Below are 23,584 nucleotides of genomic sequence, written 5' to 3' on the forward strand. Positions count from 1 at the left end.
CGTTTCAGCAATTCTTAGCAGATTCAAGGTGAAGTATAAGTCCTTAGGCTTTTAGTTTTGTAGTTACAACAAATCATATTCAACTCCTACATTTATTGTAATTGTGACATTCTAGTTTGGTTTCTTAAGGACGCTGCAGTGTGCACAAATGCTCAGTCCGAACGTTTTCACCCATGTAAAGCTTGAACTGAGTCTCTACAACGTACTAAGTTTCTGCAAGTTTTCCAGAAGGTGTTACTGTGTAAAAGGAAGAAGATCCTAATTAGTACTTTCAGTGGCAGAGGCGGGGATCACACTCATCTCTTGTGTTCAGAGAGCTGGTGAGCTGCCTGGTGGGATTGTGTCCCTTAACTGGCATAACTTTTCTCCAAATGGACAGGCCAGGAAATGGAGAAAAGGTGAGGAGAACACTGTAGGGCACGGTGTGTGCAGACACTGCAGACATTGGTAGGGTAGAAGTGTTGGGAAGGGAAAAAATGAGACCAGTCACCAAAAATATAGTCATAACTTTCGCTGTATACAAGAATAATCTGTTTGGTAGCTGTGCTATTAAACATTGTTAATCTAGATAAATGCTCTAATCCCACTTAAATCTATTGCAAAGCTCCTGTGCTGACTTTAATGAGAGTAGAGCTTGTTTCATCACTAGTTCTTTTCTTTTCTTTTTTCCCCTTGTAGAATGCGTATGTAAAGAGGGAATGGGGAATTAAAGCAGAGCATGTTTTGAATTGGAAAGTGAATGTGCAACCATTTCTGTGTAAGTAGGAGAAACGCTTTTGTCTTTGGTATTGAGGAACGGGAATATTTGCTCTCTTCAGTTGCATGCGATTTTTCCTCATTTGAGCTACAACGGAAGTACGAAACATTGAACATGGCTGTTTTCCAGGTACTTCAGGAGCTGGATACTAAGTATAGGTTTGGTCTGACCTAGCATGGCCATTGTACTGAAGGAAAGTGTCTTCGTGTTATATGTGCTATGAATTACTTCTATCTTTTACAAGTACTGGCTGGCATAGGCCTCCCCATAACCACAAATGTGTGGTGGACAGTGACTTGGGCATTTTGGCTTCTATATTAAAAGAAGTTTCTAAAAGCCTTCTTAATGCTTTAGAAAGAAGAAAATGATAATAATTAAAACTCTTTTTGTAACTGGAGAGAGGCTACATAAATCATATACTTGATGGAATTTGACCCATCTCTGCACAAGGATAAAGGCAGGCATTCCAGTGAAGGCCTAGAAGGTATTTCTCAAGGGCAAGATGCTTCATAATGCACCTAACCCGGCCTTCCCTTTCCTTACCTTACGTTGCATGTGCTGAAAACTGTGCAACATGTATAATTGGTGAGTTATTTAATTCTGTGTCTGAGGATCAAAGCAATTTGCATCTTCCTTCTGTTACGGCAGTGAGTGTAGCCAGTTTGTCAAATAAGCGGATAAACGAGTAGATTCCCAGTATGTTTTCCATGCTTGGCAGAGGTTTGGGAGAGAAAATGTCTTTGGTGTCTTGAAAGAGTGAAGTGGAGCATTGAATTTTGGTTGTTAGTGGTAATTACGTTGTGCGGTATTTGGTAGTCTCTCTGATGGAAAGGAACGGCTTTCAGGCTGACCTGTGGCTGGCTGCGATTGCATTAGTGGATCAGCGGTTTCAAACATTAAGCTGGACATGCTGTACTATAGCAGTGGAGCCAGCTCTGCAAGGTGAATGCTTCTTCCTAGATGCTGCGCACTCCCTGCCCCAAATTAAGTTAAGGACTGGACTTGAAAAGATTATATGTGCACAGAGCAAGAAGCAGCCATGTTAATTGACTGATTTGCTTTGTTTAATTTTTGATTTAGTGAGAATGCTTAAGTGGTGACTCAGTCAGCCATGCTAAGATGTAATCTGGAAATGCCATATAGGAAGATACCCCCTAATATAGGCTGATCTGAATATTAGATTTACTTTATAATTGATTTCCTCTGCAGGAAGAGCTTCTAATGTCCAAAGTATTGCAATTAAAAGGGGAGTGTGCGTGGAGCAGACCATATAGCCTGTGGCTGCTGGTGGTCTGATGAGCTAAACAAGTGGTGTGATTTGCTTTTCAGAAGATATGTGGCGGTTATAGGACAAGTGCAGCTGAGTGACTGTGGACTATTTAGTATAGGAGAAGCTGTACCTCAGTGCAAAGTGCTGGTGCGACTGAGATGGCAAGAAATTACAATGTCATTTTGCTGGATTGATCCTACCTTGAAGAGCACATGGGGGACAGTAGTACAACTTTTGGATTTTGGAATAGTTTTCACTTCTTAGATTTCCCAAATTTCTGGGAGGTTTAAATGCAAGTAGTTACTTTGGCTGCATCTCTGAGGCCATATAATTCAAATACCAGGAAATGTAATATTTGCCATTCTTGTACAAACTTCATAAAGTAGCACATGCATATGTAGTCTTTTCTGTTCTGGCTTTCCTAGTTGAACCTGCAGCTTTGTATGTAACAGGAGAATTTATTGTGCAAAATCTGTTCTATGCCGGGGGTACAAGCTGGCGCTGTTACAAAAGTAGTATTTCCTGTCTCTTCTTTTTCCACAGCTGTAGGACAAAAATAGTAATAGAATCGCCCATTGTACGCTATGGTTATCTAGATCTATATGTGCATGAACAGTTTGGAATAACAGCACAGGAATCTGCTGATTTTGGAGCAGCTCAGGGTAATTGCAGAGAGCGCAGCCGCTGGGATGATGAGCGATGCAGCGTGCAGCAGCCTGTGCTGAGCTGTCAGGGAGGAGGCTGATGGAGGGCCAGTTTCCCCAGGTGTCGTCGGAAGCTTACTAGCAGCTACAAGTCTACTCACAAGTGCAAACTGAAAATTTGTGTTGGGAGTTTGCTGCTGCTGTATCCTCTGAAGACAGGAGTGATTCACAAGGAAACGATCTGGTGAATCAGGCACTTCACATGCAACGTTGCTGTGGGTGTTTTAAGAATGTGAAAATCGATGAATGGGACTTATAAATTATTCAGAAGAACAAAGTTTTAACGGGACAAGCAGTGATTTTCATAAGTTGGTATCAGTCTTTGAGATGGAGAAGGATTAGTCAGACTCCAGAAGACTATTTAGACAGTCCAGGCTTGCTGCTTCAAGTGAGCAACGGCAACAGAATTAGCATCTGCAGTAGCAGAAGTGGTAACAGGACCACCTGTCTCGCTAAATGGTTTTTAAAAAGGAAAAGGTCATGATGTGGGATAGTTTATTAGCTTAACTGGCAGCATTATCTAAATCGTAGTGCTGTTCCTCTTCTGTGCATCGTCACCACTGTACCTGTACTTGGTCTTCAGCACAAGAAGCAGCCCAGTCCTGAGAAGGATGCAAACAGTAATAGCAAAACCAGTGCCACTGTGTTTCCCATAGGCAAAATTAGTCCTTTTGGTGGAGGCCAAAGCTTGTCAGCTTTGAACCTCTCTTTTTTATTTATTCTGAGCAAGAGAAATTTAGGGGAGAGTTAAAATGAGTCTGGTAAAACCAGTAATAACACGTGAGACAAAGCAGGAGGACAAAGTAGTATTGACAATAATAATGATGTGTAGCCACTGCTGCCTGGATTTCTTGACAAAGATCTGTAATGACTGGTTTATTTTTCTTCCATTATTACCATGCTGTATTTGAAAAATCCCTTTTAGGAACTGTAGAAATAGTTTTAATGGTTCTATTATTGTAGTCCTGTTTTTCCTTACCATCAGAAAAAAATATTTTTAAAATACCCAATAGGAATAAGTGCTTGCTAAGATAACTGAATTAGAACTTGAAAAACAGATTTATTGTGCTTCTGTGTGCATTCAAAATTAGACTCAATTTCGTGATGTTTTTGCAGTTTGACAAGAAGTAATTGTTGCTAGTGAATGTTTTCAATGTAAAAGTCACAACTGTTCTATGTTTTTGCCAGTCTATTACTATTTAAAAAATAATAGGAACATTTAATATTGGAGGCAGAAGTGGAGATAAAGGGTGATATTTTCTCTTGAGTATTTTTGGACATGCTTAATAAGGTAATACAGAATGCCTTTATTCTGATGTTTTCTCTTTTCAATGCTATTTAGAAAAATCTGTGTGTGTGTGTGTGATGTATAATATATGAAAGCCATAATGAGTCAAGATCACTAATCTCTAGTTTCTGCCCTAGGCATCATTCACCATGCTATCTGAGCATCTAACAAATCAATTTGCTTGGCATTCAGTCTATGTGACTTCTCTGCTACATCAAAAGCACACTGAAGTTAATATAGCAGCTCCTATTGATTTTGGCAGTGTTTGGATCTCATCCTGATTTAGTTATTTCTTTCCTGTTACTTTCCTCCTTACTCCTTCTGATACCTCGTCTGAAAGGGATCAGAAAGCCTGGCACTTGATGGGAGATGAGCTGCATTTCAGTGTGTGCCTGATGAAGCCAGCAGCGCTTGGAGGAATCTTCAGCAAGGGAGGATCTGCCGATAAGGAAGCACTGAGAGCGCCCGCAGCGACTGAGCTGGATTTGCTTAATTTCTCTATTTTCTGTCTCTTATAGCCTAGAAAACCATGGCTGATGAGGTGTTATCTGAGACTCATAGGTCATGCGTGTATAGAGGCTTACAAATTAGGGTGAGATTTGGGATGTGATCCTACAGCAAACAGTCGTGTGGTACCAGTGGTGTGCTCTGGGCATGCAGCTGGTTTTGTCAAAGGATGTTGCAGGACCCGTGTGTCTGCTTGGGACTGCATCCATTCAGATGAGAGCTGGAAAGGTCGTAGCTTTGTGTCACACTGGGTGGGTTATAACAGCTTAGCGGCAAGTGGTAGTAAAGCGCCAGCCCTCTTTTGGGGTGGTCAGCGAGTGAAATCCCCTAGTAGGACCCTCTGGACTGAATGCTGCTTTGCCTGGGAGTTTAAGCTGACTACCATAGGTTAAAATTTTTCTTTAATTGGAAGAAAGTGCATGTATCTCACACCAGGCTAAAACCTCTCAAATTGCTTAGATATTTTCATAGTACCAGGAATCAGTGTGTTCCGTTTTGTGAGTTCCTCTGTTGTTCTGGATTCTTGATACTTCAAGAATGTGCTGTTGTATTTAACAGAACACATTGCCAGTGGCTGGGACCTTCTCACACCAACCCAACTGCTTTTGGGCAGGGAGCAGAACATGTTTCCTTTTTTTTTTTTTTTTTTTGTTCATAATTTGTCTTTAGATGGTTTTGAAAGTATGGGGTGTATTCGCCATTATCACGGAAATACGCATGCACGGAAACCTTACAAAAATGGTAGTGAGGCTGCTTGGGGTCTGGACTGTCTGTTCCCAAAAAGGGTTGCATGGAGGGCAATTATCTCCTGCTTAAACATAATCTTTTCACAATGGGTGTCTCTTGATGGTTCATTGCTAATATATTTAGGATATATAGATATTTTCATATAAACACATCCCAATAAAACTGAATAAATAGCACAACTTCCTTTCAGCTCAGTGCTTTCAAGGTCACGTTTATGTAACAATGTTCAGCCCCAGCTCATATTTGCTTTGACTGTAGTTTTTCACTGAACTGTGAAAATTCATACAGGGAAAATTGGTAAAAAGAACTGTAAGAATGTCCTTTGCTATTTTTGTTGCATTCTAAGTTGTAAAAATTATTACTAGAAATAATTAGGGGAGAATTTCTGATGATGCGATAGCTATAATTATTCCACATGTATTGCTACTGAGTAAATCCACTGCTGACAGGTCTGTAACTGGGTCACACAGAAGTGCTGTTGCTTTGTAAACAGGTGGTTAATAATTCCAGGGGTTTTCCAGGACCTTGTGCTGCTTTCAGCTTCCCCAAAAGCACCCTTTGTACCACCTTGATCTGGAAGCCTGGATGTGTCGCATCACACCCTTCTGTTCCTTTCTTCAGAAGAGGAGGATTTGGTTATCTTTTCGTGTAGAATCTACAGCATTACTTGTGTAGTATGGTCTTGACTCAGAGCAGGATAACAGCTAGTTGCTATTGGCTTTATTGCATGGAAGGAGAAAGGTCTTTTGGATGAGCAGAGCAGTTTTTTGTTGAAGATGTTATTTTATAGTGCAGCAGGTGCTAAAAATAAGACTAAGACTTACTTTATTCCAAAATAGTGGGTAGTATAACTGAATTCAGCAAATTAGTGCTGTTTTTTAGGAAAAAAAAAAAAAAAAAAAAAACCTTTTCCACTTGTAAAAGCGTAGATGACTCTGCTTTCAATGAGATATTGTCAAGTGAATGATTTTACTCGTTTAGGTGTCAATCCTTAAATTTTTTGCCTGGCAAGTACTTATGTGTTTGAAGCCAAATTCTCTTGCTTTTACTTCCTTTTGTGCAAATAGTTTCAGGGTAACTGCTGGAGCAGCTCAGAGTGAAGACCTAATCAACATGATTATAGTCCAGATACCGAAATGAATACCGACAGCCGTATCTACTCCAAAGGAGTATTGAAGATGTGCTGCCAGATGTCACAGGGAAAGGGAAATACTAAAATGTGTTGAAAAACCACAAAGTCAGGATATTAGCTGAGAACTGAAATATAAATAGCCTTGCATCTGGATATTGTTTTTTTCTGGAAAAAAAAAAAGGGAAAAAAAAAGAAGCTTAACTTCACTATTTAGGCCAGACCAATGACTTTTGTGGTAAACCTTGAGTACTTGCCAGGAAATTACTGCCTTATGGTAGCATATCCATCCAGTCCCTTATTCTCTTTGCACATAAGTATTACCAGAGGTCATAGGTTTGGAGGCCTTAGCTAAGGTTAAGGCTGCACTGAACTAGGTATTGCAACAGCGTAAGAGATGCTCCTTGCCTTAAAAAGGTAAGTTTTTAAACAGGACAGGTGAAAGAGAGAGTAGGGGGAGGGAAGGAGGAGACAAAAAGCCAAGTGAGCTGTTGCTGATCGCAGCACGTAGTGGTAGGTTGCAGCAGATCTGTCAGTGGCTGTTAAATGTGAAGATACACAGCTGCTGAGGGAGGTGATCAGCTGCCCATTGCTGGGTGCTGCGAGGCTATCAGTTCGTGCACCCTCGGTCCCCCTACCGCTCTCCTGGTGCTTGCTGCTGCCACGAAATGGACTAGAGAGAACCTCCTCCCTGACACAGGATATAAGCTTTTATGTCCGTGTCCCCTGCCTCTCAGTACAGCGTCTTCCCCACTGAACTGCACGGTCTTGGATGTATATGGACAGTTATTGTCAGGATTCGGGTGTGTTTTATTGGGGGGACACTTTGGTGTCGGCATCACAAATGTTCTTATATTGTAAAAGAGGCCGTTTATAAGGCATATGAAACAACTCTTAACTTGGAGAGGGGGAAAAAGCCACTCATGAGAAAATATTTTGACAATTTTTTTTGGTAATTGTGAATGGTATATTGCTTCATTTTGTTCCACCGAGATACCATTAAACTCAGCAAGCTTTCAAAAACTACTTATGTAACCAGCAATTACATACATATTTTTAATCTCCTTTCATTTTCATAAACCTTTAAAATGCTTAAAGGAACAAAGTATCTCTATAGGGAGTTTTTTCAAAGACAACTTGTCATCCCACCTTCACAGAAAATCATTGGTGTTCAAGTACTAGCACCTGCTAGTCTCTTGGAAAGCCTCTGACCAAAACCGAAAGTCAGCAGAGCGCCCAAAGATGGGATTACTTGTGGTTGTCTTATGAAACTGTCGCAGAGGATTGTGTCTTGGGGCATAAGGGACAGATTTGCTTTCTTTTGTATTTGTCAAAAATAAAAGCAGGATAAAAACGAAGCAGAAAAAGCTTAAATAAAAATGAATACTGCTATCATGACATGTTTTCCTTTTCAGAAAGTAGTATCCCTGCAGTGAAGTGGAGCCATGGCGTAGATGTGACCTGTTTTATTGCTAAACACAGAAGCCGTAAAAGAAAACAGTTTTATGTTTGAATCAGGGTTAAAAAGTTTCACGAGACACCATAGAAACCATGCAGACACATTTAATATTAACCAACCTACCTTGTTTTCTCTGCTTAATCTGGAAATGAATTGTGCTTAATAATGAATCGTCCAACTGCCCAGGTAGAGATTTGTAGAAAAACGAAAGTATTAGATTTGTCTGTGGCTCTGAATATTTAATAGGAAATCAAGTCAATCTTGTACATGGAACACGCTGCCTGAGGACTTGTATCGGAATATTTTTCACAGAGTTTCATACTTCTGTGGAGGAGAATGCTATGAATACCTCATGATTAAGTCACTTTGTATCTTGCCATACAAAACTGTAAGAGCATAAATTATTCAAGTTTAGTGGGTGTTAAGAGACTTCTGCATCGGTTGTGCTCTGAATATAGAAACTGGGAGGCTTATTCAGCAAAGAAAATTTGAAACAGCTATTGGCAACTTTGAGATATCTTCTTCTTAAAAAGAAAGAGGGTGTGACTAGTCAAAAATATAACCGACTGTGCACATGGGTTTTAACAAAGAAGCCACTTACTTGCTGTAGGTCTTTGTTGCTAGTGACAAAGTCCTAATGTTTGAAACAAGATTTTGGGTTTCCCTTCAAGTTCTTCAAATGCATTTTGGACAAAAGTATTTATAGATGTAGAATTCATAATAAATTGGATTCTGACACTCCTTCTTGATGCCATCGTTATCTCTGCATGTTAAAGAGCTGCACTGGAGATTAAGGCCTGACTCTGATGTCTAGTGTGGGGAAGTCCAGTGCAGCATTTATGCAGAAGATCACAGAATCATCTAGGTTGGAAGAGACCTCCAAGATCACCGAGTCCAACCTCTGACCTAACACTAACAAGTCCTCCACTAAACCATATCACTAAGCTCTACATCTAATCGTCTTTTAAAGACCTCCAGGGATGGTGACTCAACCACTTCCCTGGGCAGCCCATTCCAATGCCTAACAACCCTTTCGGTAAAGAAGTTCTTCCTAACATCCAACCTAAACCTCCCCTGGCGCAACTTTAGCCCATTCCCCCTCGTCCTGTCACCAGGCACGTGGGAGAATAGACCAACCCCCACCTCGCTACAGCCTCCTTTAAGGTACCTGTAGAGTGCGATAAGGTCGCCCCTGAGCCTCCTCTTCTCCAGGCTGAACAGGCCCAGCTCCCTCAGCCGCTCCTCGCAAGACTTGTTCTCCAGACCCCTCACCAGCTTTGTTGCCCTTCTCTGGACATGCTTGAGCACCTCCATGTCCTTCTTGTAGTGAGGGGCCCAAAACTGAACACAGTACTCGAGGTGCGGCCTCACCAGAGCCGAGTACATGACACAAGATTGATTCAAATCAAGTGGATGTAATTTTAGCAGAGGGATGTCTACAAGGTCTTTTATTACCTTCATATTTGTGGTGGTGAATTAACTATGATGAATCTGGAATCACTGAGCTCTAGAGATGAACTTGTCAAAATACTTTGCCTCTTGTTAGAGAGTTTAACCTAAAACAAAAGAAACATACTAGAGAAGGGGCAGCGGCATTCATTTACTGTGCCAACAGCAAGGGATTTTGAAACTTGCTGGCAGGGAAACAAGGCAGCAATGCTGCACCATAAAGCAGCGGGCTGGGGGAACAAAGATGGTCCTGGCTCGCAGCAGCTGCTTGCCCCCCTCCTCCTGCCTCTTGGTGTGGCTGTGATGAGCTCTGTGCCACCCGTGGGTGGGTTGGAGCTGCTGGGCATTGCCTCACAGACAGGGTTCAGCAAGGTGCCGTTTCTGCAGGACTGTCTAGCACCAACTTCGGTGTTGTGACTGTACCTCACTCAAGTCACTGCTTGAGATGAACACAACTTTGCTGGAGGATTTTGGATCAGGCCCTACGTTCTCTGAGCAGCTTGTAGATACTGATATTGTACACTCACAAAATGTTAGGGAAATACTATCCAAACCTTAATTAGGAGGATTATACCTACACAGGGAGACAAATCACTGAATAAAGGATCTGCTGGTTTGCAGGTTTTATCTGTCATTGTGCTTTAAGCCAGCATTATAGCATGTGTGTAAGTTACACACTTAAGGCTGTATGATGCCTATAATCGTAATCAAGAAGTTTTAGTTCTTGCACCTCTTTACAATTTAAAAACCAAACAAATTGTGATGGAGACTAACCACAAAAGGGCTCACCACTTGTTCGTAATTATTTGGCGAGGACCACTGACTTCTCTGTAAGGAAATTACCATGCATGCACTTTATCAAGGTGCTCTGTAGAAACTGAAGTTTTATTTAGTATCCACATTTATTAACAGTAAAATGATTTACCATTTTTCTTCAGATACCTAATGTGTTTTTCCCCTTTCAAGGTATTATTGAATATCTGTGTGATTGAATCATTCACTTTATTCCCATTGGTTAGATCCAATCATCCTTATTTTCAAGTCAGCTCAATTGTTTTGTTGAATGTGGCATCCTTCCCGTGTGTAGACTCTTTCTGTTCGCTTAGAAAATAGTATCAAAATACATGAAGTTTAATTGCTTTGGGAATTGTCTTCATATTTAGAGAATTTTAAATGCAAATTGAGGGTACTTATTGTTCAGTACAGAAAGCATCTTTGTCTTCTTTGGTACGTAAACATTTTATTTGGTGCTTCAATAGAGAAATATTGGATTGGACTGTTTGTTGTAAGGCCTAGGTTTCACAGAAGAATATTGCTAGAAGGATATTGTACTGTTTGCAAGATCTGGATTCCTGTGACATGAACAAACTTTTTCAGTTTCCATTTGATGGTTTCCATCATTAGGAGAATTTCTGCATGGAACAGTGCCTTTCTTGTGCTTGTGCCTGTGCTTGAATTCTTTTCTGTATTATTTTTGTACTACACTTGCACAGCTGCTGTTGAGGCCACAAAGGAATTAAGATTTTATTTTTTAGTGTAAGAGTAGCTTCTCTTGTAGGCAGGTCTCCATGGGCACCTTTTGGATTTTGCCATGGAGGGCATTTTAGTCTTGTCAAATTCCTCTTGTCATTCCTCAGATGCTGGGGGTTAAATTTGGTTTTGTGCACCTACATGTATATATATATATTATAATCTATGTTTTACGAAGCACAGCTTTTCAAAACAAAAATGAAAACTGAGCCACTGGTGGACACTTTAAAAAGTGGATCTTGAAATAATGACCTGAATTATCCCAATAAGTTATTGTTTCATCAATTTTAGCTGAAGGAAGCACTTGAGGCGTCCTTATTGTATGTATTGCTTTGAGGCAGAGCTGTATCCATGTTAGGTGAATGAGATGCCAGGGCAGGTACTGGGGTGCTCTTGGAGCATCCCTGGGTGTGCTAAGATGGAGTCTCCTGGTGCAGCCTCTCAAAGTTCCCCGGTTGGTTGGGGGTGCCACGCTGCAGGGGTGCTCTGGGGTGGGAGAAAGATAACTGCAGCAAAAGCCCATTTATCTACTAATTGGGTAGTGTTAAAATTCTCTTCTTTTAACAGCGCATCTTGGAGACCTCCTCTAGATCGAGCCCTTACTTCTGTAGGTAGGGCTTCCTATAGTCCTGGTTGCATTGTTGTTAATAAAATGATCTTAAATGAGTACAGAACAGAAACTGTACCACCTAGCAGGGAGGTTCTGAAATCTGGTCTTAACAAGTAGCAGGGATGGCCCAGAAACAGCAGCCTCTTGTCTGCGGGCGCCAGGAGTACAGCAGTGGGTACAGCATGAACACAGTGGCTCATGTGAAGTGTGCGGTTACTTTCTCACCAAGTGAGATCTCGGGATAAGGAGGGGATGTTACGGCTTAGTTCCGTGCTTGGGAAGCTGTGCCTTGCAGTCGTTGGTTAGCAAATAAGGATGCCATCTGTGCAAATTCAACAAGTGGGAAAAGTATGCTTTGAAAGCACATCTTGAAACATCATTAGTAGTGCAGCCAAGATTCCTATAGCTGCCTAGGGTATGTTATCAAAGAAAACCCTGCTAAACCACTGTATCTGAGGAGAAGGGAGCTTCCCAGGTCCAGGCTGTATTCCTGTCTCTGTCTTGCCTACACTCCTGCAACTTCCAGTGCAGTTGCTTTGCCATGTTTGTGTAGGCACATCAGTCTTGTTTGTCAATTTAGCAGAAACTGGGATGCGTTTGTGTCATATAAAGATACACTCTCAGCTTGTGCGTAGAGACTGTATTGATAACGTGTAAGGTTTCTCATAATGTGTAAGGTTAAATGAACTGGCACGGTTCAGCTTCTTGCTTCTGTATTCGTGCTCCATTCGACTGTGTGCAATGTTATAGTGTAGTCATATTTTTGTCCTGAACTTTCAGTATGCTGGTGACAGGTAGTCTGCACAGGGCAGAAAAATGTGAACAGTGTCTGGAGGAGGAGGAGTTTATCTACTGCAAAACTATCTAGGCAAAAAGCTTTTCTTTCCGCCCCCCCATCCTCTCCAAGGCATGGAGCTGGATCTTGGCAAGTAGCTGGAGCAATTCAACACTGTGTCAAGTGTTCTTGCAGCCAGAGTTTGCTGCTAATGAAATGACCTTTTGTCAAGAGCTCGGCAAACATGTTCGATAGCTTAGTTAATAAAAAGATCAAAATTCACATTTATGGAGGTTATAGTTAATTTTGATGACACCATATCCATAAATATGTTAACTATAGGATGCTTGATAGCAGATGGTATTTTTTAGGCTTAATTTAATTATACGATAAAAAAATACATGCATTCTACTTTCACTCATCTGAGAGCAGGTAGTCACAGATGAAGAAATGGTTTCAGAGAGATGTTATGAGAGATCAAATTAAAATCAATAATTACTTGTTCAGAGGCTCAGTTAAGTGATGTGTAAAATGGCTGGAGGTTTTGAAGAGATGTTACTCGGTTGGCACCAGTAACAGGTTGATGTTGTAGTGAAACCTCTCTCCCTTCTTTGCGTGCCTTGATTCAGAGATCAGATAAAAATGAACAAATTGAATTTTTGATAAAGTAGGTTTTGTTCATCCACGCTGCAAAAACAGTGCTTGTGTGGAAAAAAGTTATACATTTGAAGTTGTTCATTGAATTTGCATGATGAATTCTTGGTCTGTGTATCGTTCATGACAAGAGGCTTTCAAACATTCAGTACAAGTTGGAGTGAATTGGCCATTTGCAAAAACTTTTTATTCTGTAATTGAATCAGTCTAATTCTGTTAGTGAGATGTCTGTGTGTGTATATGTATAAAATACGCATATATCCTGTCAGTATTACGTTGTTTTCTGCTATTTGTCCATAGCAGAATTCTGCACGTGCTTTCCTGTAAATAATTTAAAAAGACGGAGCACATAGATTAGAAAAATCTGAGAGTTTTTGCTAAGTGAATTATCTGCTTTACATGACTTAATTTCATCCCTACGAAAATATATATATTTTTTTCAGAATTGTGGAATATTTGGGCATAATATTAAGGAAAAAAATGAACATTTCAGTTTTTGCACTTTTCATTTTGGAAAAATTGTTTTTAGGAAACTTAAGTTACAGTATTTACACAAATTTTAAAGAAAATCCAGACAAATTCTACTGAGACAGCTCTTAATCAACTAAAATTTTGCTCAGGTTTTAGTTCTCAGATTTGTGTCTTACTTGCTTGTCATAAAAAATAATTTATGATCAGAAATTAAGTAGTGGACTTTTAACTTCAGGTGGAGAATGTAAAACAAGTTATGATTTATAGGTCTTCCAGTTTCTTTTAATTGAAGTTTGTCCATGCAGTACTAACTTTAGGAGAGATGAAATACTTTGCAAGGAGCAATAGGAAACAAATGTCATGAAAACAGATAGTTTACTTGCCTGCTCATTTTTTCAAAAAATATAAAAAATTAGTATAACAATAGGACAGGATTACACCACACTGTGCAAAATCATACGTCCTGCCCTACTACCAGAAACTCAGGAGAGTTAATTGAATTTGATACTGAGACTCTAGTGCTGAAAACTTAAAAGCTCTTGTCGTGTTCTCCTGATGTGATTAATTGGTTAGAGAAAGAATAGCTTGACAGTTCTTTTGTATAAGAGCTGTTGCATATTTTCCTCATTTTTGATAAATTCTTTAAACTTCATAACTTGTATTTTGATGAATAGTAAGCATAAAATTAAGAGGGAATATTGGCTTGGTGGTTTATTAGCTATCTTAATTTGTATTCTGTTAATGCACTGAAACAAATCACACAATTGTTATCAACATGCCAGCATTCATCTATTAATATAACACAACTTAAATTCTTAATGGCCTCTTGTAAATCTTGCAGTTCTTTTTCTTTTTGAGGCTTTCCAGACAAACTGTGTCCTGCAGACAAAGCAGAGACACGTCAGTTTAATATTTTTAATCTTCTGCAGCATATGCAAAAGTGCTTTCATGTAGCAATTGGATCGCTGTTCCCTACTCAAGAACTCATTTGCCTTTAACTTTGTTTGCTTTATTTACAAAATAGAAGATTACAGCCTTCCTCCTTATTTTTTCTGCTACTATTTCACAAATTTGTTTAGGACAGAATATTGTTGCTCAGATACCGCTTCATTTTCTTTTTCAGTCTGTAAAAATACACAATTTTTAAGTAAGTTTTAATATCTAAAGTTCTTTGAAAACCATTTTAAAGATTAACTTTAAAAACAAACAAATAAAAATGCATGTAACAGGATGTAGCAGCTTTCAGATATGTATGTGCTGCTTTTGGTCGTGGGCATTTGGACTTCGGTGTCTCTGCAGAAGCAGGTGCAATTCTCACCTCAGAGGTGGCTGAATGTCATGGGTGAAATCCTGGTGCTTCTGAAGACAACTGCCGTTGACTGTAAAAGTCTAGGATTACAGGCAAGGTCTTTTATTTGGTCTGGCCTAAAATGTCACAGCCGTCTCTTACAGTACGCAACTTCCCTGGCTCCGGGGGAAGGAGAGAAGCCGTTGGTGAGACGGGCTGTGAGCGCAGCCAGGCCCGCCTAGCCCCAGCACGGCTGTCCCTCGTGTCCCCGGCTCTGGGCACCTGGCGAGGGGTCCCTGGGCTGCTGGTGCAGAGGTGATGCTGAATGTCACCGCCTTGGCACTGGGAGGGATGTGAATACCATCGCAGCACCGCCAGGCTGATCGGAGCCACGGGTCGGGAGCTGCCTGAGCTGGGGAGCAAGGCTACCCCTCCTTGCCAGCCCAAATTTGATGTTTTTAGGGTAACGCTATCCATCTGCTTTTGCTGCTAGTGTGTGCTTGAATCACAGATTCTGCTGGGTTTGGTTGTGACAGTTTTTTCATCTCCTTGCCCTGGCAGCTTCCATGCTTTCCAACAGTCTTGCTCACCTCTGCCTGTGAGGCTGGCTCCTGTTTTCTTTGTTCCTTGTTACTTTGTTTTCCACAGCTTTCCAAGACAGGTGTCATTGTGTCAAGGACTCCGGGCCCATTGACATATTTGTCTCTTGAATTCATCTGCTGAATCCGTCTGCTCCTTTTCCCTCTGTTTGCATTGTTGTTGGTCAGACAGCACTTTCATCTGCTTGTGTTGAGCTGGGATATTTTTCTGCTCTTGTATCTTTTTGCCCCAGGTTTCATCCCACTTCATTCTCGTTCAAGTGCCAAAAAGTGTAGCCTCTGTTGGAATGCCTCATTAGAGCACATCAGTTCAAAAATAATTCCCCAAAGTCTACTTACATGCCAGCAGTCATGGCCTAATAGAGTCAAGCACGTACCATGGCAAGAGAAAGCCCATATAACAAATAATATAGCTGCAGTCTGTGTTAGCTTCAACTTTCATTCATTTATGGTGTAGTTCATGCAAAATATATCAATGCATTCTACTACTATCTAAGTATTACAACATGATTTTTTATAGATATATATATATATATTTCTGGACAGAAATATGTACACACCCTTGAGTTTATTTGCTTGTAAATATGTCTTGTGATATGCACAGCAAATATCTTACTTTTCCACACATCCTGTAAGTTAGCAGTTTTTACTGGGCACTCGAGTATTTTGAGATCCCCCCAAAGGTATAAAATCACTTTCTTCCCACACGGGTATTTCCAAGGCAATGTGCCTGTGGAAATGGAGATGGTTCTGCCACTCTCTGGGTGTGGATTAGACACAAATAAGTTGATTGCTGTTTCTGGGGCAGAGAGGAAAAGTTGCAAGGGTTTTCTTGGCGGGTTGGTTTGTAGCAGACCGGAGGAGGTCAGGTTGCCGTGTCAGTGAGGGGCAAGAAGCCTCATTTCTTCTGCTACCACAGCTCGCACTTGCGCCCCTCGAGCTGTGGACATGTACTAAGCCCTGTCTTCTCAGCTCCATGGCAGTTCCAGAATGCAGTTTTTAGTCTTCTCCTTCCTAGAGCAGTTTGGATGCTCTCAGAAATGTCCTCTTCCCCAGCTCAGCTATCTGAGCAGCCTTGCCAGTCAATACTTTTCACTTCTTTTCTTCAGTTAAAATTGTTAGGGTATACGACCATGCTAACAGTGTCGATTTTTTTTTTGCATCTACAGTAGTCCAAAAAAATGCCTTTACAAACACCTGATAGTATTTTGGCTGATGAGGATGCAAAGTTAGTGAAGCATGAGCTCATTTTTGAAAGCTTCATGACTCAAAGTGAACATGTTAAGGAGCTACAGGCAGGCTGCTGTGTATGAGAGGGCAGAACTGTGCTCCTTTATGTGATTGAGAAGCAGAAAGGCTTGACTGCTTTCTCTAATGCTGTTCTTCTCAGACATGTCTGTGAAAAATCAAGATAATACAGTCTTGAAGCTGTGTTAACTCTCCTGTGGAGTATACGCTAAAATGGATTGCCTGACGCCCTGTTCTGCAAGGACAGCAAGTAATGCTTTGGACTGAAGGATGCCAGCCTGTGACTGCACGAATGCCTCTGTTCCTTGTGGAACTAAAGCTTCCTGCAGTTAGTCTATTACTGCAGGTACTTGGAAGTAAAAACCAGAGAAATTTCTTCTATCAACACACCAAAACTGTGTGCGTGCCATCTTTTGACAAGCTTTAGTGAATGTCTCATTTAAAAGAGCTGCTGTTGTGTTCAGCTGTGTGCTGTGCATGCTGCCCTGCAGGTGCAGGGCATAACCTGATTTGCAAACTGGGAAGAATGATGCTATTTTTAATTATTTCTCTGCTCCCTAAGTTCACAACACTTCCTTGCTTGGAACTGTTTTTGTGCACTTTATTTCTGCCCTGTGAAACCTGAAACAGATTATGTTGGAGAGGGAAATATTCTGCCCTGTCAAGTATTATAGCCTTATTCTGGAGTCAGCGTGCTATCTTCAGGAGGAGGCTAAAATTAATCCCAGCGCTATTTCGTCAGATGTCTTCATCTGGAAACTCAAAGCCAATGCAAATTGCGGAGAGGGGATCACATGAAGGTATCAGATGATTATCAGCTATTTATCTTGGGTGACTTCTGAACTCCTCAGAATGTATAAGGCAAGTAGATAATGAATCCAAACAAAGGCAGGATAGGTTTCTCTTTGCACTTCAGAGGGCTTGTTTAGCTTACAGTTTACTGATTTATTTGAAATATTTTTATATGCATGTAACATATGTATCGTAGCATAAAATAGCATGGAATTTTGTCACCATCTCTGTGGACCAGATTTTTTTTTTTTTTTCAGTGCTGTTACTCCTGAATTCCTCTGGAGTGAAGCAGAGTCCAATCCAGCATGTTGCACATGCTCATGCTGCTCCAGCCAAGTGAGGGTTAACTGAAATTGCTTCTGGAGCAGGCACGCATGGCAGGGTTTTAGCAGGTGCATTTGTGCCAGACTAAAATTCAGATGTTCAGTGTCAGTGAAGATGCTATGGGAGAAAATGCTGTGTTTGGCAAACACAGGGTGAGATTCTTATCTCTGTTCCTAGTGTGGAAACGCAGAGAGACTGTAACTGTGGGATCTTTCTCAGGCCATGCTTCAGGCTGTGTGCATGCTTGGATCAGGATGTTACAATATTTTTGGGAACAATCCATTTGGACACCATTGTCCCCATGTTGCTCTGCCACCCTGGGAGGAGGTGGGCAGTGAAGGAATCAGTGTGGGTGAGGTAGTAGCTGGCGCTATTTCAGGGAAGTATTTAAGCATATGCCCAGCTCAGCACGCGAGTAGGTTCTTTGAAATCAATTGGACTACACACTTACTTAAAATAACATAGAGCACAGACTTTTTTTGTGCAAGTGAGGCCTTTGGGACTTTTGTGTGTATAATTGGGAACAGGCAGGATTGCAGCTGTGGCACTCAAACCACTTCAGAGTGATTTGAAGCTTTGCCTGCAACTGGGAGCTGCTGCTGGCGTTGCTTTCCCAGGAGTGCCTTGTGCTGCTGATTGCCAGAACAAGGCTGGGGACTCCTAAAGTTGGCTGTTCCCAGCAGCTGATTGTGGAAAAAAGCTGGGGAAGGGAGAGAAAAAGAGATGAATGCGAACATAAAGTAAACTGCAGGATGTCTGTATGTTATATTGCATATGGTTGCAGAGGAGCAGATTAAAATAGTTGTGGGATCCCAACGGCACTTCTGGATTTCATAGCACCCACAGCGATCAACACATGGCAGTAAACCTTGCACAGTGATGTCCTCAGAGGCTCTGTCCTGCAGGGTTTTCAAGCCCTTCAGATCTTCAAGGCAGTCTGTGAACTGCTCAGTAGAAATGCCTAGTGAAGGGAGAAGCTGAACTTTCATGCCCTTGGAATGTTTGGTAAAAGCAAATGTACTGGATGCTCTTGAAAGTCCTTTTTAATACTGAAAAAAAATGGCATAATGCTGTTATTTAAAACTAAATAATAATTAAAAAAAAAAACTTACAAAAGTGCCTTCAGAAGTGGTATATACCTACAGCAATATATGGTACTTGGCATCCCTATTAGCCACGAAGATGTTAGGGGAAGTAAGGTACAGGAAGCAAGGAAAGCATGTCATGGCCTTGTCATAGGCCTTTAAATACATTTATTCTGCAGCTGTGAAAAAGGAGACCTTTAAAACAAACAAAAAACACCACGCGACTGATGGAGAAATTTAAGAAGCAAAAAAATGTAGTTTATCAGCCAAAGATGATTTTCCCCCAAAGCTGTTATAACACATAATCTTAAAGAAATGAATATCTACCACTCTTCGAAAAGTAATAAAACCTAGTATTTGGTATGTCTGTGAATGCTGAGAGTTTTTATTTTAGTTTGCCTTGCTGCAGCCTTGAAAGTCTGTGTTTGTAGTGGTGAGAATGTAAAGAAGAATGTGACCCGAGACTCCGACCATCCTTTGCTCCATAAGGTACTGTGTGGAGCAGCCCTGTCTCAGCTCTGTGGGGTGAGCTGTACAGGTGCAGGGGCCACAGTGCTTGCTGGCACACTTCTGGTGCCCTGGACCAGCACTTGATAGGTTTGACCCAGTAGTTTTGATCAGTCTCCATCCTTTCTTGTCTGACTTCAATGAGAACGACATGGTGGGCAGGAGTGGAATAGAAAAGCAGAATTAGTGATGAGTTTTTGGGGATTATTAAACTCTGGAGGCATTTCCAACAGTGTTGATTCTGGGATGACCAAGATAGGAAAAGATCTGGTTAATTTTCTTTTTCTTGCACAAATTTTCTTATGGTTAATGACTGGGAAACAGTCTGAAGTACTTTGACTGAGTGCAGACTACTCAGCACATCAACACAGAGAAACGTATTTTTACCTTTATTGATTATGTAGTGTTTTAATTAGAGGTACTCAGATACATGGCTAGAGATGAACCAGCTCCTCCAGTGTTAAATCACCTCTAAGATCTTCACTTTCCAGTTAAGAGGAGCTTTCCCTGCTGAGATACCCAAGCTTTTAGCTTTCTAAATAAACTGTAGAGTGGCAGTGTCAGTCCTTGGGCCAAAAATGTTACTCTACCTAGGGAACTAAAGTTTAAGAAAACAAAACAAACAAAACAAAACAAACCACCCCACAACCAAACAAAAACAGCTGCCATGAGTCAGATAAATGCATCACCTGGGTTAATTGCATTGCATAGAATGTTACGTGTTTATATATGATTCCTCTTCATTTGAGACAAATGGTAGAGCTACAGTTTTGTCCTGTACACTCAGATGTAAATATATGTCTTCACTGAAGCTTCTGCATATGTTGGAGGCGTTAAGGTTATTTACTCTAATGAATGAGATATATAAAACATTATTGACTTGACATAGCCCTTTCCCATCTATACATTACCTTCACAAAGCTGTTGAAGTCTATTCATCTCTTCAAAAGAACCTACTACAGGCATGAAACATTTTTTCCTGTGAATACCTTATCTGTAAAATTCTAAGTTTCAAACTGGGTAATTATATATAATGATGGTAATGACCTCTGATTAAGATTGCATATTGTTTAATGAAATCTTATTAGCAGGCTTGTGTATGTTTCAAAATACAGAGCTAAGAGCAAAATATTCAGGATCATTACAAAGTGAAAGTTAGAAGGCACAGGTACTCGCCCTTGCATAAGGATGTTACATTGTACTGCCTCATTCTAACAAATCTGATTTTAAACATGATTTTTGGACTTGTGGAAGTGCTTGGACTGACAGTCTGAATGGCAGAAGTCTCCCTTGAAACTCCTAGAGTATTGGCAGGACGATACAGGCTGCCACTGCCCACATCCTTATTAGCAGTCTACTGCAGGGAGGATAATCCAGTTTCTTTTCTCAGTAGAAGCCCTGACCTTCCTCCCAAGTTTCTGATAGTCATCCTTGTTAGCAGTGGCGTTCTGGGGAGATAGTATTTCTCATTTTAGTTCCTGGTATAGCGATGTTTGTCTCCACGTCGGCAGCATAACGTGCTGTGGACAAAGGCTCACAGCCCTGCGGGTGTAAGCTCACTGGAGCAGGTGACCAGCAGGCAGATGGCTGTGTCACATTATCCAGGAGAACTTGTTCTTTTTGAAAAAGAACTATGCACCTGTGATGTCAATGGCAGATTGACTTCATTAATATCCCCTGCTTAAAGTTGTTTTAAAGTACTGTCAAATCAACCAATTTGAGTAAATTAGGTATGTGCTAACGTACTCATCTGTTATAAATCAGTCTTTATCCTGATTCTCCCCTACCTTCTGATTACAACTAATCCCATATTCGCTGAACCCACAGCGTAGTCTCACTCTGTAGCTGCGCGAACAGCAATGTGCCAAACAAGAAAAGTGTGTCAGCAGGTGGTATTGCTCAAACAGGCTTACTACGGGTGCTCCATTTCTCTCTCCATGGTAAGTACTGTTACATATGACAAGATCATATAACGATACGCTGCTATTAGTTCAGTTAATTTTATTACTTGATTTTTGTAGTTCTATTTGAGGAGTTTAATAGTGAGACTGATATTTATATTGTACTTTCTATCTGGGATCACTGAAATGCAATCATCTCTGCTATGAATTGTTATAGCTAGTAGCAGTATGTAAGCAGATTAGTAAAAATACTGAGCAGAAATGGCATCCTTCCTCCAGAGATCTCAAAGCACATTGTAGAAGTGGTTATTTGCTTCCTTATCCTTAAACAGAAGCGAGATGCAACATGGGTATGTGAATTGACCACAAAATGCTTCTTGACCTGTGTGGTAGGAAAAGGCTCAGGCACTATTCACCTGATCCTTTTATAGCTTCAGGAAAGACTGAAGAGATTATCTGAAATCCTTGAAGAATCTGTATAGAATATTCTAATGCATATTACAGCATATAGGACAATGTATTGACAAATGTACTATTATTAAATTGCTGTGGGACTTGCAAAGAACACTGTGATCAGGGCTGTAGCTTTTGTTAATACAGAAGAAATGTTCAAATTAATAATGTTATTGGTATGTGGCATTTATAAGACTTATCTTCGATTTCTGATTGTGGAACAGTAATATTTTCCTCTTTTAATAATATGGTGAAGTAATAAATCCATGCTCCTTCAAAAAATAATTCAATAACTGAGAACAGTTGAGTGCTGCAGTACTGCAGTAGTGCAGCACTAGGCATAAATAACTTGCAGACTTAGTGGCTAAACAGTGGCAGCTATTATCATTGAGTGGGTCCTTCACTGTTTGTGGCTCTTTAGGACTGGATTGGGTTGTGATCTTTGCTCGTTTCATCTTTTGCAGCATTTAATCTTCCAACGATTGGTGTGTGTGTGTGTGTGTGTGTGTGTTGTGTTGTGTTTGTCCTGGATGATTTCCTTAGACGGCAGTGTGCTGAGCAGCGCCAGATATTTTTTTATGTAGGCTCAGGAACCAGAAAAGAGGAGGGAGGAGAGACGGGGATTTGAAATCTTTCATCTACATTGAGCTATTGTGAATTTAGGATCCAGGGCAGAGTGTTAAAAAGAATTAATCATTAATGAGCCAATAAAGAGTATTAAAAGACAAATTGGCTGAACCTTCCTGGCCTTTTTCATTTCCTTCTATGGAAACAAAGTATAAAGTGCCAGATGATAAATAGCTCCAGTCCAGCCATTCTTGCAGGATTAACATTGCAAAATCTCGAATGATAAAAGCATCCACTCTTTAGCGTGTTAACCAAATAAAAGCCTTCTCTAGTGTGCCTGTTTTATGTAAGTGGAAGCAGTCTAGAATAAACATCTGCTTTCAGAGCAGTCTGCTATGTTAACTCCTGCTTTTTCTTCTTCTGTGCTTCCTGATAAATTGGTCAGCGGACAAGTATTTTCGGTAGCAGTATCCAACATGATGGTTGGGTACCTGGACCTGGGGGTGTCTCTCCCAGGGTGGGTTTAGTTCTTTTTATCCCCACTGCAGCTGTTTGCTGGCATGCCCCATCCCTCCTGTGGGGGAGGCTGCCTCCAGCTCCTGCCCCTTGCCACTGCCCCAGCACCGCTGTGCCCAGTTTGTGCTGCTGCCACCCAGAGGGATTTTGGTGCAGGTGGCTGCCAAGCGTGGTGGTGGTTAGCATGGGAAAGCAGGAGGCACTGCAGTAAGTATTCACTAGACGAAATTGAGCTGAGGAGTGTGGCCTTTCCAAGACAATAATTGCGATCGTTGTTAGATCCTGCGCTCCGCAGCATCTCAGATGCAGCAGCGAGCTGTACTCACTCCCCTGACTTCTAACAAATTATGACTTCAGGTATTATATTCAGGAAAGAGAAATTAAATCGACTGTGCCATTCTAATCTCTGGTGAATTCATCATGATATTTCAATGAATATCAAAGGATTGAATGCATTGCATCTTTATTTCAAAGTTTCATTCCTTTTGATATCAATAGAATTTTGAATGCTATTCTTGCCAATGCAGAAAACCAGATCAACGTGTCTAAGTCTATGAACTATCTGACTGTTGAGTTTTCTGGATTAAAATACTGTATAACCTGTAATTAAGAGGAGAACTGGGTCCAGTGCCTGAAGTGAATGTGAAAGGCAGTTTAATAAATGTAAAAGCTCTTATGGTATCCAGGATATTTGGGTTTAACCCTGGAATTGCTTGAGGTTGTTATCAGGTTATAAAAAATATTTCTGCTTTCTTTACTCTCGCCTACATGGAAAGAGAAGCTGATGGATGTTTTTCCTTTGCAAAGAGGTATAGGATTTTGTCTGTATGAAGGTCCATTGGCAACTCTTTAAAAGCTGGAGAGCTACGTTTTATCTGCGGTAACACAGAGCTGATGCCAGCGGTTTCTTCCTCTGGCACAGGGGAACAGCTTGTGGAGCTCCAGGCTGCAGTC

General features: G+C 40.8%; 1 protein-coding gene across 2 annotated transcripts in view; it reads left to right on the top strand.

The window, feature by feature from the left end:
- Positions 1-23,584, top strand: part of FGF13 (fibroblast growth factor 13) — a 230,174-nt gene that overhangs the window by 22,737 nt on the left and 183,853 nt on the right. Inside the window, exon 1 of one of the 2 annotated variants that reach the window (XM_040571866.1) lies at positions 21,021-21,133. The exons of the other annotated variant lie outside the window; for it this stretch is intronic. The gene's annotated coding sequence lies outside the window, so the exon portion shown is untranslated. Of the gene's footprint in view, positions 1-21,020; positions 21,134-23,584 lie in introns of those variants that run through there. 2 annotated transcript variants of the gene reach the window in all.

This window comes from Cygnus olor, chromosome 13 (genome assembly GCF_009769625.2).
Source record: "Cygnus olor isolate bCygOlo1 chromosome 13, bCygOlo1.pri.v2, whole genome shotgun sequence".
Lineage (NCBI taxonomy): Eukaryota > Metazoa > Chordata > Aves > Anseriformes > Anatidae > Cygnus > Cygnus olor.